This window comes from Dasypus novemcinctus, chromosome 1 (assembly GCF_030445035.2).
Source record: "Dasypus novemcinctus isolate mDasNov1 chromosome 1, mDasNov1.1.hap2, whole genome shotgun sequence".
NCBI classification, from domain to species: Eukaryota; Metazoa; Chordata; class Mammalia; order Cingulata; family Dasypodidae; genus Dasypus; species Dasypus novemcinctus.
In genome coordinates this window covers 68936463-68952965 of record NC_080673.1, presented here as the reverse complement: position 1 = coordinate 68952965, position 16503 = coordinate 68936463, and positions in this window count along the sequence as shown.

Below are 16503 nucleotides of genomic sequence, written 5' to 3'. Positions count from 1 at the left end.
AAGTGTTGGAGAGGACGTGCAGAAATAAAAACAGTCATTCATTGCTGACCGCAATGTAAACTGGTGCACCAACTGTGGAAGACAGTTTGCAGTTCCTCAGAAAGCTAAGTATAGATCTAGTATATGACCCAGCAATCCCACTAAAGGGTATATACCCCAGTGAATTGAAAGCTGGGACTTGAACACATATATTTGAACACTGATGTCCATAGCAGCATTATTCACAATTGGCCAAAGATGGAAACAATCCAAGTGTCCACCCCTGATGATTGCTTAAATAAAATGTGGTACATATACAATAGAATATTATTCAGCCATAAAAAGGAATGAAGTCCTGATACATGCAACAACAGGTATGAACCTGAAAGACATTATGTTGAGTGAAATAAGTCAGACATAAAAGGATAAATATTGTATGATCTCACTAATCAGTATAATAAGCAAACTCATAAAGTTAAAATCTAGAATATAGGTTAGCAAGGAATGAGGTAGGGATAGGGACTGAGAAGTTTGGACTTAAAATGTACAGTGTTACTATTTGGAATAATGGAAAATGTCTTAGTAACATATGGTGGGTGACGGTAGCACAACATTGTGAATGCAGTTACAGCACTGAAATATATACCTAAATGTGATTAAAGGGGAAAATGTTTCATTGTATACATGGTAACAATAAATGTTTTTAAAAGATTCCATGAACTACACTACATAAACAGTGAACCCTAATTTAAACCATGGACCATATTTAATATTACAATTATAAAAACATGCTATCAATTTTTAACAAATGTTCCACACCAATGCAAGGTGTTTATAATAGGGTGGTATATGGCATCATGTACTTTGTGCATGATTGTTCTGTAAACCCACACCTCCTATACTAAATGAAAAAAGTAGCTCAGGAAGCAGGGATCCCGTCTACCATATAAGAGGTCCAGGGTTCGATGCCCAGGGTTTCCTGGTGAAGGCAAGCTGGCCCATGTAGCAAGCTGGCCCACACAGAGTGCTGCCCTGTGCAAGGAGTGCTGCCCCGCATAGGAGTGCTGCCCCGTGTAGGAGTGCTGGTCCAAGTGGAGAGCTGACATAACAAGATGATGCAACAAAAAGAGACACAGAGGAGAGACCATTAGAGACACAGCAGATCAGGGACCTGAAGTGCCGCAAGAGAATGATCACCTTTCTCCCACTCCAGAAAGTCCCAGAATCAGTTCCCGGAGCTGCCTATTGAGAATACAAGCAGACACAGAAGAACACATAGCAAATGGACACAGAGAGCAGACAATGGAGGAAGTGGGGAGAAATAAAATAAATACATATTTTTTAAATATAGTAACTTAGAGACTTCCATCATACTAGAAGGGCCCCTGAGGTTAAAAATATGCCATCAACAGATAGGACCTGGATTGTATTAGCCATGTGCCATGACAGAATTTAAAAATCAGGGGCAGGAAAGTGGACTTGGCCCAGTGGTTAGGGTGTCCATCTACCACAAGGGAGGTCCACGGTTCAAACCCCAGACCTCCTTGACCTGCAGTGCTGATGCGCACAAGGAGTGCCGTGCCACGCAGGGGTGTCCCCCGCATAGGTGAACCCCACGTGCAAGGAGCGCACCACATAAGGAGAGCCGCCCAGCACGAAAGAAAGTGCAGCCTGCCTGAGAATGGCCCCGCCCACACGGAGAGCTGACACAACAAGATGACACAACAAAAAGAAACACAGATTCCCATGCCACTGACAACAACAGAAGTGGACAAAGAAGACACAGCAAATAGACACAGAGAACAGACAACCGTGGTGGGGGGAAAAGGGAGAGAAATAAATGAATGAATGAATGAATGAATGAATGAATGAATGATCAGGGGCAAAAGCACAAACATCACCAACAGATGCAGTGGGAATAGAAGTGGAAGCAAAATATACATTGACACCATCAGATGACACCCATGGACCAGGTCCTGCATCCTTCTACCCAATGACAAAGCAAAATGTTAATCCCCTGGAACATAGACGGTTCCTGCAGAATGCAGGTACAGGTGGGGAAGGGCTATAGAAAACCCTGAACTGAGATATCACTATATTTAATTAAGTTTACTTGGATGTAGTTATATTTTTTTCATTTACAAAGAAGAATAAAGTTCAAAATTGTGATAAATTTGAATTTTTTTAGAGAAAGTTGCATTTTTTTATAACAGCATTCCAAGCAAAAAAGTGTTTCCTCATGAATATTTATCATATAAGTTGCCAATATTTTTCCTAGATTATAATTTAGCTTTCAACCTTTTGGGTCCTTTTTTGGTGGTGGTGGGAGGCTAGGATTTTTGCTTTCTTGACCCTTTAATTTATTCCTTTCTCTTTTCTGGATTAGGCATCTTGCTTTGAAAGTTGTCCCCAGTCCCCAAATCATAAAGATATTCAACCATATTTTCTTCTACTTTTTGAGGTAGTTTATTATAAGGAAAAGGGAAGAAGCATCACAGCTGGGACCTGGCAGAGAACATGGCCTGGAAACTCCCTGCGGGAAGGTTGCTACTAAGAACAAAGTCGGAAAGACCCCCTCCAAGACTCTGGTCATGATGTCCCATTTGGAACTCTTTCCAGGGTCCAGAAGAAGCCCTGGATATCTCCAAACAGGCCTCCTGATTGGTCCCAGATAGCATCAAACAAAAGACTTCATCATTGGGCCCCTGAGAGCTAAGAGGTGGGGACTGAAAGGCAACCAATTAGAGCAGCAAGGAGCCGGGGCCCCTCCCCAACATTAGGAAAGGGGAGGAGTGAAGAACAGCCTTAATAAAGACAGCCCCTGACTCCAAGTGCTCTTCTTTGCCTTGAGGAACCCTCATCCACATCTGGGTGTGTACTTTTTTCTTTTCTTTCATTTCTCAATAAACTCTTTTTACTGGTTAGCTAAAGCAGCATGTTCTTAAATTCTTTGATGTAATATATCAAGAACCTAGGGGAATCCAGTGCCCTCTGACTTCACTTTTCTTATGGCTTCATTTTTTTCCATTTAAAGTTTAAAGCATCTAAATTCATTTAAGTGTAGAGAGTAAAAGAATTCCAGCTCTTTTACTCCAAATGCTTATCATCTTTCCCCAAATGATTGACTAAATAGTTTATATTTTCCTCAGTAAGTTTAAGGATAGCTTCTTTATTAACTTAATTTCCATATATACACAGGTCTATATCTGAATTGTTTCATCAATCCATATGGCACCTATTACCCCAGATCATTTTGACAGTTTTATAATACATTTTAACATGTACTTTATCAAAGATTTCCTCATTAAAAAAAAATTTTTTTTAAAGATTTATTTTTATTTATTTAATTCCCCCCCTCCCCTCCCCCGGTTGTCTGTTCTCTGTGTCTATTTGCTGTCTTGTTTCTTTGTCCGCTCCTCTTGTCGTCCGCGGCATGGGAAGTATGTGTGGCACCATTCCTGGGCAGGCTGCACTTTCTTTCAGGCTGGGCAGCTCTCCTTACAGGTGCACTCCTTGTGCGTGGGGCTCCCCTAAGTGGGGGACACCCCTGCGTGGCAGGGCACTCCTTGTGCGCATCAGCGCTGCGCATGGGCCAGCTCCACACGGGTCAAGGAGGCCGGGGTTTGAACTGCGGACCTTCCATGTGGTAGACGGACGCCCTAACCACTGGGCCAAGTCCATTTCCCCGTCATTAAAATTTATTTTAAGAGACTTCCTAGCTATTCTCAAATATACCTCCTTTCAGGTAAATTTTAATTTTCTCAAGTTTTCTCCCCCCAAAAAAGGGGTAGAAGACCAAAATTGGTCTCTCCTCATGTCTCCACATTTCAGTAGTGAATTAAAGGAATGAATGAATTCTAACTTTCAATATGACCTTACACGTCATTACAAAGATAAATTCTTGAAGGTAGGAGGATAGAACACGTTATATTTAATAGTTTCTTAGTTCGATTTACAAATTTTAAGTATTTAAACATGCAGTATATTTGGCCTCCATTTGTATTCTTGCCCTGGGCATATTAAGGTGAAGCTTGCTTTGATGAGAGCAGTTTCAGGGTAGAGGTGGGAGCCAAGACATGACTGGAGTGGGTTAAAAGAAAATGGGAGAAAATGGGAATGGCAAACTCAATATAATAACACTGATTAATTCACCCTAGTAAAAGTTTTAATAAGAAATAATATGACATTGATTAATAAAATATATGAAAAAGAATTCACATTTAATAAATGTTCTTTGAATGATAAATATTTCAAAACATATCTGTGGGGAAAAATAGGAGCGTTTGGCTATAAAAAAAGATTTGAAATGTTTCATATTCCTTGTTTTTGTTCTAGCGGAAATTTCCTCCACAACTGATCAGTTAGATACTGGTGGCTCATCCAGTATTTTCTGGTTCTGGTACTCAGTTTGCCCCTCCCCCACAAATGCCTCTCATTTATTTTGAGCTCCAGAGACTTGTCATGCAGTGTGCTGGACACAATTGATGAAGTATTTGTAATCCTCACAATCACTCTAAAAGCTGGAAGTCTTAGCCCTATTTTACAACTGAGAAGCCTGCGTATTACTCATACTGTGGATAGTCAGAGCCAGGTCTTCTGCAACAGAACACTACTTAAAATTATTACTCTAGACCTGGCATGATACTGAAACTTAAAGGTAAAAATGAATAAGACATACTCCCTGTCTTTGTTTGCACCGTCTTTTCTCCCGTCTTTGAACAGGAAATAGAGCAGGAGAGAATCAGGCATAGAAGGTATAATTTCAGTGTACTGTGCTAAACTCTAGAGAAATTTCAGAAGATCAGAGAAGAGTACTTAACAGACTGAGTAGGAGGGGATAGCTTCCTGGAAGAAGTGGTGCCTAAATCAATATAAGTGTGCCATAATAAAGGGAAGAAAGGAATAGCAGGGAGAAAGACCAGGGAACATAAGCCATCTTGGTGGATGAGGGAACCACTGGCAAGTGTTTTGCTCAAGGGCAACATTTGAAATCAGGACTAGAAGTGGGCAAAGGCAAAGAGCTTGAATTTCCACACATAGGCTAGAGGAAGCCATTGAAGTGTCTTAGGAAAGACATTCAATTCCACAGCAGGCTTAATCCTACCAGTGAAACCAGAATACCGGAAGATCAACAGGCCATCTCTCCTCAGCAGTACCAGAATGGCATTGCTAGAGTTGGCTTTTTCAACTCTCCCTTTTCTAGCTTCTATGACTGACCCACATTCTCCTTAAGTGAGTAGATACATTCAATTAGGTTACAGTGAAGTCTGGCTCACCGGGGGACCAATAAGACTTTTAAAATCTGATCATCTTCTGTTGATTTTAAAGTAGTCCTCCCAAAGTGTAATCTGATTTCCAAGATCTTGGAGAACACCTCACCATAGAGTCCATCTCAAGGTATAAATGGTCAGATGTACATTTATGAAACAGTTTTCACTCTCTTTGCAACGTGCAAAACAGGTTGCAGAAAGCAATAACTCCCCAGCATGAAAACCAGGCAGTAGACGATAGAAATGATGAGGGTCCCACCAAGGTAATCATGACGAGATGGAGGGAAAAGACCAGTCACCTAAGGTCACAGCCCTCCTCCTACATTCAGAGAAAATTACTTTTCTCATTATAAGGTCACAGCCCTCCTCCTACATTCAGAGAAAATTACTTTTCTCATTATAAGGCCACAGCCTATAAATATTTTAATCCAGCAATACATTGATATAATAAAAAATATTACATACACAATAGGAGGACTTCATAATTTCCTTTATTTTTGATTTTTGCCCATTCAGAATTTGACCATGGGTTTAGTATTGTTCTGGAAAAAAAAAAAGTTGCCATGGCGATTATGTCCACTGAGATAGAATTGACCTGGTACCACAACAGTACAGGCTTCATATCAATCCTGTAATTGTAACAACAAAGGCACAATCACAAAGGTGGCAGAATTAAAATAGTGATCAGATTTCTAATTAAGAATGAGCCTCGAGGAATGAAATTAGTCACATCTTCAAAAGTGATAGTTTTTTTTACAGTGGGGAAGACAAAGCACAGAGCATTACAGAGAACTGAGCTTTTTTTAATGTATTTTTTCTGTCATTTGTGCCTTTTTCCAAAAAGGAATTTTCTCCCTTTTTCCTTACTCATTCTTTTCTCTTGACTGTAATCTGTCAACATTACTTATCATACTAATAAACTTTAATTGCTTTGTACTTATAAATGGCTTAAATTAGTTATTTTAGTTCCTTTTAGGTGAGATTCTATGCTGTTCTCAACCTACTTCACTAATATATATTTATATATGTATATAATATATATATATTCATACTCATTATATACAAAATGTTTTGCAGTGCTTTTTCATTTATTACATAATATAAGCCCTTCACAGAAAACAAACCCTTTTTTCCTGTAAACATTTGTCTTACAGTTTAGGAAAGTGATCTTTGAAAACTATATCATTTACAATTGATTACAGAATCAAAGGTAAGGCTGAGATGGCAGTAACATTTCCTTACTTCAACAGCTAAGAACTGGCTCATATGTGAGATGAGAATCCGATTAAACATGGAAAAGAAATTTTCTTTTGGAAGTGAATGTACTTATTAAAATTTAGGTATCTGGTATTTTATGACTTGCTTGAGAATTGCTTAAAAACTTAAGTCACATAGGCCTTTGACTTTCATAGTATTTGCCTGTTACCTAATGCCATCTGGTATAGATCAACTTATTGTATATACCATCATCTCTGAAGAATTCTCTGTATATTTATGAATATTATAATATGAGTTGTAATAAGTTATGAAAAAATTGCAAACACATTTGGAGGTCATTTAATAAAAATCAATAGACCCTTTATGTATTGAACCATTATTCATCTATTAATCTGATCAACTCACTAAACATTTCCATTGTTTCACTAAATACTGTCAGTTTGTCCAAACATGGCACAGATTCGATCAAAAGAATCAGTGGCTACACAAAACACAAATTTTTTTCCTTAACTCTTAAGAAAGTTATACTCTTTTCACGTTGGTGAATCTTTATTTGGACAATAGAAATGTAAGCATATAAGTTTAGACAAGGGAAACCTGAATACCTCAGTCACACAGGCAAAACGAAATAGAGGGTAATAACTGTCTGTCATACGGCAGTCTCTACAATAGAAACTATACATTATAGATTATTTTGCCCAACTTTTCTAAAGCAGTACTTCAAACCTTGATGTCCCTTTTTCTTTGCCAATGTAACTACCAGGGACTCCCATAAAAGAGGACACTTGCCCATTTTCAAACTACCAAAACCACCCTCATATATATTTATAATCCCGATGGACCTGCCCTTACATAATTCCTATCAATTTCAGCAGGACACACCTACTCCCCAGAATATAGTCAGGTGTTCTCATTTACTTTAATGGGAGAAAACGTTCTATTAATAAAGCAGGTGGCAAACATTGCAAGTATCTTATTAAATATGAAATAGTGGGGGATTTCTCTGAGCAATAATAGACAAAATGTGCACCATGCTAGTAAAGCAGCTCTTTTACAGACTCACGAGAATTGAACAGCTTGACATCCTATCCTAAAAGACAAAAAGGACACTAACAGTTTCTGACAGTTCACTTAGTGCCAAGCACTGTACTAAGCACATTATATGCATTACTATTTTACAGTCAAGTAACTGACAGTTTAAATAAATTATCTACTAAAGCACACGTATTAATAATTAGAGGGTCAGGCTGACCCCAAAACCCAAGCCCTCCCCACTTTACCACACTGAGCACAGCCCTAACTATGGATATAAAAAAAATAAATGTAAAGACATTGTAAATTAACTCCCATGTCAGCTCAGGTGGACAGAAAGAATGTAGCATCTTCATTTTATCTGTAGTTAATATGGTTTTCCTCATGAGTTTCCATCCCCTGGGTAGAAGGGAGAAGGGTGCTAAATGTCAAATCTGGTCTAAACTGTCGTCCAATCCAGTTGTTTGAACTGGGTCTTCAGGTAGTATCTAGTGGTCCTTCTATACCACATTCTTTCTCTACCACAGAACAGCAAGACTCGTGACTGAGCAAGCTGTACAAGCGGCACTTCCTCTAGTCTAGGAATAGAATGCTCCAAATTTGTTTCTTGATATGCTGAAGTGGGAGAATAAAGGAATTAGGAAACTCTTTCTAGAAAATGACCTCAGTTGCAATACTATGGTCTTGGGAATTCAATTCAACAGCTCCATGTCTTCTATAACATTCTTTCCGTCCCCACCCCTAGTAAATGGATTCCTAGACAAATCAGAGCTCAGGTTATGTTCTCAGAAAGTAAAAAGAGAAAACCAAATTAATACATTTCAAACTAATTATACCAACTATCCAAGCATCAGTGGATGGAACTGGTACAACAGAAACCCAATTTTGTGAAATTATATTTTATTTGAAAATATTAACTTTTTAATTATGAGCTTATCATATACACTGTGGAAACAAACTATAGATGATAAATTGTTAAAGAATCCTTTAAAAGGGAACTCCTGATCAATTTTCTTTATTAAAAAATTTAACTACTAAATTATTTCACAAAAAAAAGAAAATATATATTTAAAAATCATAATCCATTCCCTTGTATTCCCCCCCCCAAGGTAACAGGACTAATGGTCAGACCCTAGCTTTGTATAATTACACACCTGCACCCATGCTCATACAAACATGCAACATAAGAATAAGGATTTTTGTATGATTTTATAAACAACATACATTACTCTACAACTTGCTTTTCTCATTTAACAGTGGTTAAAACCCAATTGTCAAATTGGTAAAAAAAACAAAATACCCACACAAATAGATGTGAGCATATCTCAAAATTTTATTTGACTCAGTGGAATAAGCCAGCAGAATGACAAACCTATTCAATTCAAATATGAGAAATTTGGATTTATATAAACAGTGAAAAAAGGAATGCTATAAGACTGTTAGATTGAATATTAAATTGTTCAATGTCCTTCAGGGAAATAAAATCATAACCTTTGGAGTTATCCTCTTTATGATTAAGAAAAAAATATCATCATACTTATTAGTTTTCTACAAATTAATCTCTAACTTTACTAAGCTGTGAAATGCCTGGGCCCTAATCAACTGTAAAAAGTACTTCAACCCAAATTACAATCCCAAAGAGAGTTGGAAAATCCTCAGCCTGGATTGTTAGAAAATGTTCCAGCATTTTATCATCTTTTCAGCCTTTTTCCAAGTTTTCCTAAATACCATAGACCATGGTAGCTTCTTCTGACAAGGTTGATAATCTGGTTAGCAGAGCTTTACATATTAAATTCCCCCTGTTAAAATGACAGATACAGTTTGTCTCCTGACTGGGACCCTGTTTGATGCATGAGCTGTTATATAAAGGACAGCCTTCAAGTTTGCATTAGCCACCTGAGCCCTATCACATCTCACCAGCCCTTGTTCTCATCTATTCTTCCAGTTTCCACTATTCAGGAGGTGGTTAACTCTCAGAGATAAGAATTGTCTTGACCTGTGTTGCCCAATATGGTAGCTACCAGTCACATAAGACTATTCTTTTTTTAATTTTTAATATATATATATTTTTAAAGATGTTTAGATTACACAAAATGTTACATAAAAAATATATATATAAGGAAGTCCCATATGCTCCATTCCCCACATCTCCCACCCTTCTCCACATTAACAACCTCTTTCATTAGTGTGGTACATTCATTGCAAATGATGAACACAATTTGGAGCACTGCCGCAAGCATGGATTATAGTTTATATTGTAGTTTACACTCTCTCCCACTCAATTCTGTAGGTTATGGTGGGATATATGATGGCCTGTATCTGTCTTTGCAATGTCATTCAGGACGATTCCAAGTCCTGAAAATGAACTGATAATACACCTCTTTTTCCCTCTCCCTGCCTTCAGCACCTCCAGTGGCCACTGTCTCCAAATCAATGAAATAATTTCTTCAATTGCTAGAGTCCCAATAAGTCAATAGTAGAATACCAGTAACTCCACTCTAGTGAATATTTTATTCCCCAATCCTGAGGATTCTGGGATGGTGATGTCCACTCTATCTCTAATTGAGAGGGGACCTCCATCCCATACAGCTGTTGAAAGGGACTCTCTTTCTAGTTATTGTAGACTCTCTCTGCCCCTTGGTATGTTGGTTATCCATCCTCACCTCCTTATTAGTTGTCCTGGGTGAGTCCAATGAACTGGAGAGTAGGTTTGCAACTCTGCTTAGGCTCAGGGCCCAGCTGGCACATGGACAGCCCAAAGATTCAAGTCTCTTTGATGTACACCTACCAACTCCAGTACCAACTATAGGTTCAAATAGAAGGGACAGAAGAGGCATGTGTAGAGAAGTCACAACTGAGTCCAACTTGTTACACTCAAGAACACAAACTCCAAAGTAGGGACCACTGGTGATTATTTAAATCTAATTTAATTAAAATTCAGCTCTATTGTCATACTAGTCACATTTAAAGGACTCACTACCCAACTGTGAGAAGTGGCTGCCATATTGGAAAGCACAGAACATTTCCATCATGGCATAAAATACTATTGAACAGCAATGGTCTACATCTCAGCAAAGATCTGGACTTTTTTAAATTATAAAGCCTCTATAAAGTATCCTGTGGCTGCTCATCAGCCTGCAGCTGCAGTATCCCTTGTAGGAGGAATGAGAAAAATAAGGGAAGAAGCAAGTAGGTCAGCATTATGAGTCTTTACAGCTTTCTCCACTTAACTCTACCCAATCTTCAACCCACTAGCACAGCTCTCATCCATATCTCTCCCTAAATACACATCAGTAACTATTGTATTTTTAAGTATTCTTTTCTTTTGATTACATATTAGTTTGACCTATAAAACTATAAACTCCTCCAAGCTAGAGGTTTTGGTTATCTTTCCTATACACTTCCCACATTCAGTGGTACATTTCTTCAGCACTTTCCAAATACTTGCTGATTATCTGATGAAACTAACTCTCATGTCACAGAATTGATTTCAAACTGAAAAAAAAAAAACCTTTGCCAGCACAGTGGTAATACCCTGCCTAAATAAACAGAAGTGATTTGCAATGCTTTACTACCATGATTTCTTCTGGTTTTGATTCTTTTAAATGAGTATACCACTTCAAAAACATTCCAAGTTAGCTTAAGACAAATAACTCCAGTAGAAGATGGTAGCCTCCCTTTATGAAAACCAGTCCAATGCTAAATCCTTTTTGTTCCTGGGTCACAGACTGTATCCAAGATCAACCAGAGTGACACATGTCAGAGATATAAGCCAAATACAATGTCCTGCACTCAATACATTTTTCTGAGTATGCTTCCTACCTTCGATGTGTGGCTTTCAGAGAAGATCTCTGAGAGAATAAACCAAAGGTTCCAATTAGCCTGTAGGTTACAACAACTTAAATATTCATGAATACAGTTTGAGGAAAATTTGTACTTTGTGTAGAAATTTATTTTCTGGTGTTTTAGTTGTAAATCTGACTGAGCAGGTAAGGAAGTAATTCTCCTCCTACTTTATTGCATGTATAATATTATCATAGTACATTTAAGGTAGGAATGATCAAGATTCATGTATGCTACAGTACATAACTAAGCCTCAATTATTGGAGGAATAATAGAAGGAAATATTAGGACAGAAAGTGGATAAATACAGAGACCCCAATTTGTGAAGGGCCTTGAGAATTAAAGATAAAGATATTCACGTGGTCATGTGAGACAATTATCACATCTCTGTCATATCCCCATCACTAACTTCTTCTATTATTACTTTTCTATCTCTCCAAACTGTATTTGGCCAATTTCATAGAGGTCAACCCATAACAGGAATGCAATTTATAATCCCAACCCACAGAATCATGAGATGTAATAAAAGAGTCATTATTTTGGCAAAAAATAATAAATGGAACATTTATAAAACTGAAAAACTAAGAGATTTATAAGAGTCTTCACTTTATTGAAGGATTTAACATTGGTTTGTAAAACTACTGAGTTTTTTCATGCAACACTTCATATAAAAAGAAAAAAAAGAAAAAAGTGTCATTTATAGGTCAAATAAGTGAAGCAGTAGTTCTGAACTGACAAAGTTCCCTAGGTGATTCTGCTGATAAACTCATTCCTCAAACCTTCATATTCCAGCATTCTTGAGAACTGCTCAGGTAAAGAAAAGCACTCACTAAAGATAATGAGAAATATATAAGAATCTGAGCATTTTGAGGGATCTAGATTTAATTATTTTTTTCAACAGTATTGTTGAATGGTATGTTGCAGCCACGGTTGTAGGCACTGGGACATAAATGTAAACAAGTCAAAATCCCTGACCCCATGCAGCTTTTATTCTAGTAAATAATGATAGAGTTTACTTTTGCATATATTATTATTCAAATGGCTGTATACAATAGGCATCCAGAAATAGTAGGTATGCACAGGCAGAAGTGAATATTCAGATTTTTAAGTAATTAGGATCAAGGCATGTATATCATTCAGTTATAAAGTCTGCATAAAAGTTAAATATTATGGCTCCTCATTAACTAGAAGCATTATCAGAGCATCAGACACAACTGGGGGGGGAACAAATAAATAAAAATATATACAGACACAGAAGAACACACAGTGAAAGGACACAGAAAGCAGACAGCAAGCAAAAAGTTGCAAGGGGGAGATAAAAAAAAAGGGGGGGGGATCCCAGACTGACACGTAAAACATAAAACCAAAAAACTTTCAGTTAAAAAAAAAAGAGGGAGTGGATGTAGCACAAGTGCTTGAGTGCCTGCTTTGTTGTGGTCCCGGGTTTGATCGCTACTACCTCCTAAAAACAACAACAAAAAAAAAACTAACTCTCATTGGGGAGTGGATGTAGCTCAGTGGTTGAGTGCCTGATTCCCATGTACGATGTCCTGGTTTCAATCCCTGATAACTCTTAAAAAGCAAACAAACAACCAAAAAACAAACAAACAAACAAACAAAAAAAAAAACAGAAGAAAACCTTCTTGATCTTCATGACCGAGGGCTAGGCAAAGAATTCTTAAATTTGCACCATAAATACACTCTATAAAAGAAAAAATTGATAAATAGTATCTCATCGAAACTAAAAACATTTTAGAATTTATCATTTTTATTTTTTAATTTTTTATTTTATTATCTTTTTTTAAAGATACATGGATCACACAAAACATTACATTAAAAAATATGAATTCCCATATACTGCATCCCCCCACACCCCCTACTTCTCCCACATCGACAACTTCCTTCATTAGTGTGGTACATTCATTGCATTTGATGAGTACATTTTGGAGCATTGCTACACAGCATGGATTATATAGTTTATGTTGTAGGTTACATACTCTCCCAGTCCATTCAGTGGGTTATGGCAGGATATATAGTGTCCTGCATCTGTCCCTGCAATATAATTCATGGCAACTCCAAGTGCCAAAAATGCACCAATATCACACCTCTTTTTCCCTCTCCCTGCCTTCAGCAACTCTCATGGCCACAGTCTCCACATTAATGACATAATTTCTTCCATTGCCAGAGTCACAATCGTTCTATAGTAGAATACCAGTAAGTCCACTCTAATCCATATTTTATTTCTCAATCCTGAAGACCCTGGGATGGTGATGTCCACTCCACCTCTAAATCAAGTGGGGGCTTAGATCCCAAATGGCTGATGGATAGAATTCTCCTCTTTGCAGCTGTAGACTCTCTTGGTTCCCTGGTGTGGTAGTTGACCATACTCATCTCCCTGTTAGCTGACCTGGGTAAATCCAATGAACCAGAGAGTAGGTGTTTCAACTCTGCTGAGGTTCAGGACCCAGCTGGCACATGGACAGTCTGAATATTCAAGTCTCCGGAGCATACACCAACCCCAGCACAAACCACAGGTTCAGTAAAAGTAACAGAAGAGGCAAGCGTAGAGAGCTCACAAATTGCAAAGTAGGGTCCACTGGCAAGGCACTGAACTCCTGAGCCATCTGTCATGACCATAAGGCCTGGGTGTCTCCATAGTCTCAGGAGCACCATTACCTGGGGTTGTATCCACCTTGACTGTCTCTGAGGTCCTGCGGAGATGTGTGTAAGTGCCCCTCTGATGACCTCCAGACTCACTTTGAAGTCTCTTAGCCTTCTAAACTCATTTGTCTTTATCATTTCCCCCTTTCATTCAAGGCCTTTTTCTAGTTGCATCATCAGCTGGTGCTTGATAGTAATCCCTCAGCATCAGGGAGGCTCATCTCCAGGAGTCATGTCCCATGTTGGGGGCAAAGGTAATGCATTTACGTGCTGAGTTTGACTTAGAGAGTGGCCACATTTGAGCAACACAGAGGCTCTCAGGAGGTAACTCTTAGGCACCCTGCAGCTCCAGGCCTAGTTGAAATTTCAAGCACACAGGCTCATAAGCATAGTCGGCAGTATCAAGAGCCTTGACTGGACCTTCCTTCTTAATTGACCTTTGCCCTTGTACTTGGGGGAGCTGCTCCCTTGGAGAGTGACAAGTTTCCCAGAATGAGAACTCAGTACTCCCTCACTTGTCATGTAAAATTCTACCCCCTATCTCAATGACCAAAGAACATCTGAACACATATATATAGACTATATGCATGCCCTGAAGAACTCCCTCCCACCCACACACTCCCCATCAATGACACCCCACACCAATGTTCCTCCCTGCCATAGTTGAAGCCCTCTGCAATCCAAAACTTCTTCAAAAATGAAATTTAATATATTGCCAAATTCAATTAATTGAAAAATGAAATAGTAATGATAGGTTTAAAGGCTAGAAATAGAATATATAATAATTTAGAAAAACTAAAATAAAGAAAATTTTTTTGACATTTTGTCTTTCATCACTATAATAGGTGTTGCCCTGTAGGTACAGTGGCAAGGCAATCTTTTCCATCATTTCTTCCTCAGTGTCTACATTCTTTTTTTTTTTTTTTTGTCTTGAAAAAAGTTTTAGGTCACAGTAAAGTCACATGTGGAATATAGAGAACTCCTGTATACTCAACATCAAACCTTTTTCCCCCTTCCCCAGCAAGGATCTTTTTACATGTGGGTGTTACATTTGCTCCAACTGATGTACAGGTATTGAAACATAGCTATTAACTCTGGCTCCATTCTGGTTTACATTATGGTTTACATTTCAAACTATACACTTTTATAAATTTTGAGTTACATTATGGTTTACATTATGTTTTACATTTTAGACTATACAACTTTATAAATTTTTGGTGATATTTAACATGACCTGTATCAATCATTGCAGGATTATTCAGAACACTTCCACTGTCCCCCAGTTACCACGTCTTCCAACTATTCTATTCCTCTCTCCCCCTCCCCTCAGGGCCCACAGTGGCAACCAAGCTTCACCACTTGAAGGACAAGATTCATAAATACTTGCAACAATGCTGAGGGCTTGACACACTAGTCTCTCCTCCCCCTTTGGGAGTCACCTATGCTCTCAAGAGACACCCTCCTCTCTGTTTAAGAATGCCAGACCTCCCCAGATGAGAGTGCAACACCTTCCCATTAATCGTATGGGTGTCCACCCACTGATATAACACATATGATATGATGAGTGCTCCCTAGACACACTCCCTAGAAGCCTGCCCCAGGTGCACCCTGTGCCATACGTGCCCCTTCAAACACTTTAAACCAGTAGCCCTTCCTTATTATATTTTCTAATGAGTTTTCTCAACATTATAGTATCAACCACATACCTGACAATCTCCCATGTTCACTTGGTCCTCGCCAACCCTCCCCCTCAATTCTTTGGACCACCTGACCCATCCTCCCAACCATATCCCCCCTCAACCCAGCAAAGCCCAACCCAATAGTATACCATGCCGCCTTCTTATTCCTTCACTGAACAACTACTTACCTCCACTTTATCACAGATTTTGCCCATGTGGGTGTTGGCTCGCATGCTTCCTCTCCCCTCTTATTTCCTGTAAGCCTATCTTCCACTCTCTAGCTCTCTGAGACAGCTTGATTTGCTTGTCATGTCAGTGAGGTCATGCAGTATAGTTCTTCAATGCCTGGCTTGCTTCACTCAACATAAGGTCCTCAAGATTCATCCATGTTATCCCATGTGTTAGTACAGCATTCCGTCTCACAGCTGAGTAGTATCCCATTGTATGTATCTACCACATTTTGTTTATCCATTCATCTGTTGATGGGCATTTGAGTAGATTCCAACTTTTGGCAATAGTGAATAAAGCCCCTATGAACATTGGGTGCATATATCAATCCATGTTCTTGTTTTCAGTTCTTCTGGGTACATACCCAGCAGTGGAATTGCTGGGTTATATCACAAATCTATAGTTAGTTTTCTGAGGAACAGCCAAAACATTCTCCAGAATGGCTGGATCCTTCTATATTCCCACCAGCAGTGTATGAGGGTTCCTATTCCTTCACATCCTCTCCAACACTTGTAGTCTTCTTTTTTTTTTAATAAGCACCAGTCTAATGGGTGTAAGATGGGTATCTCATTGTAGTTTTGATTTGCATTTCC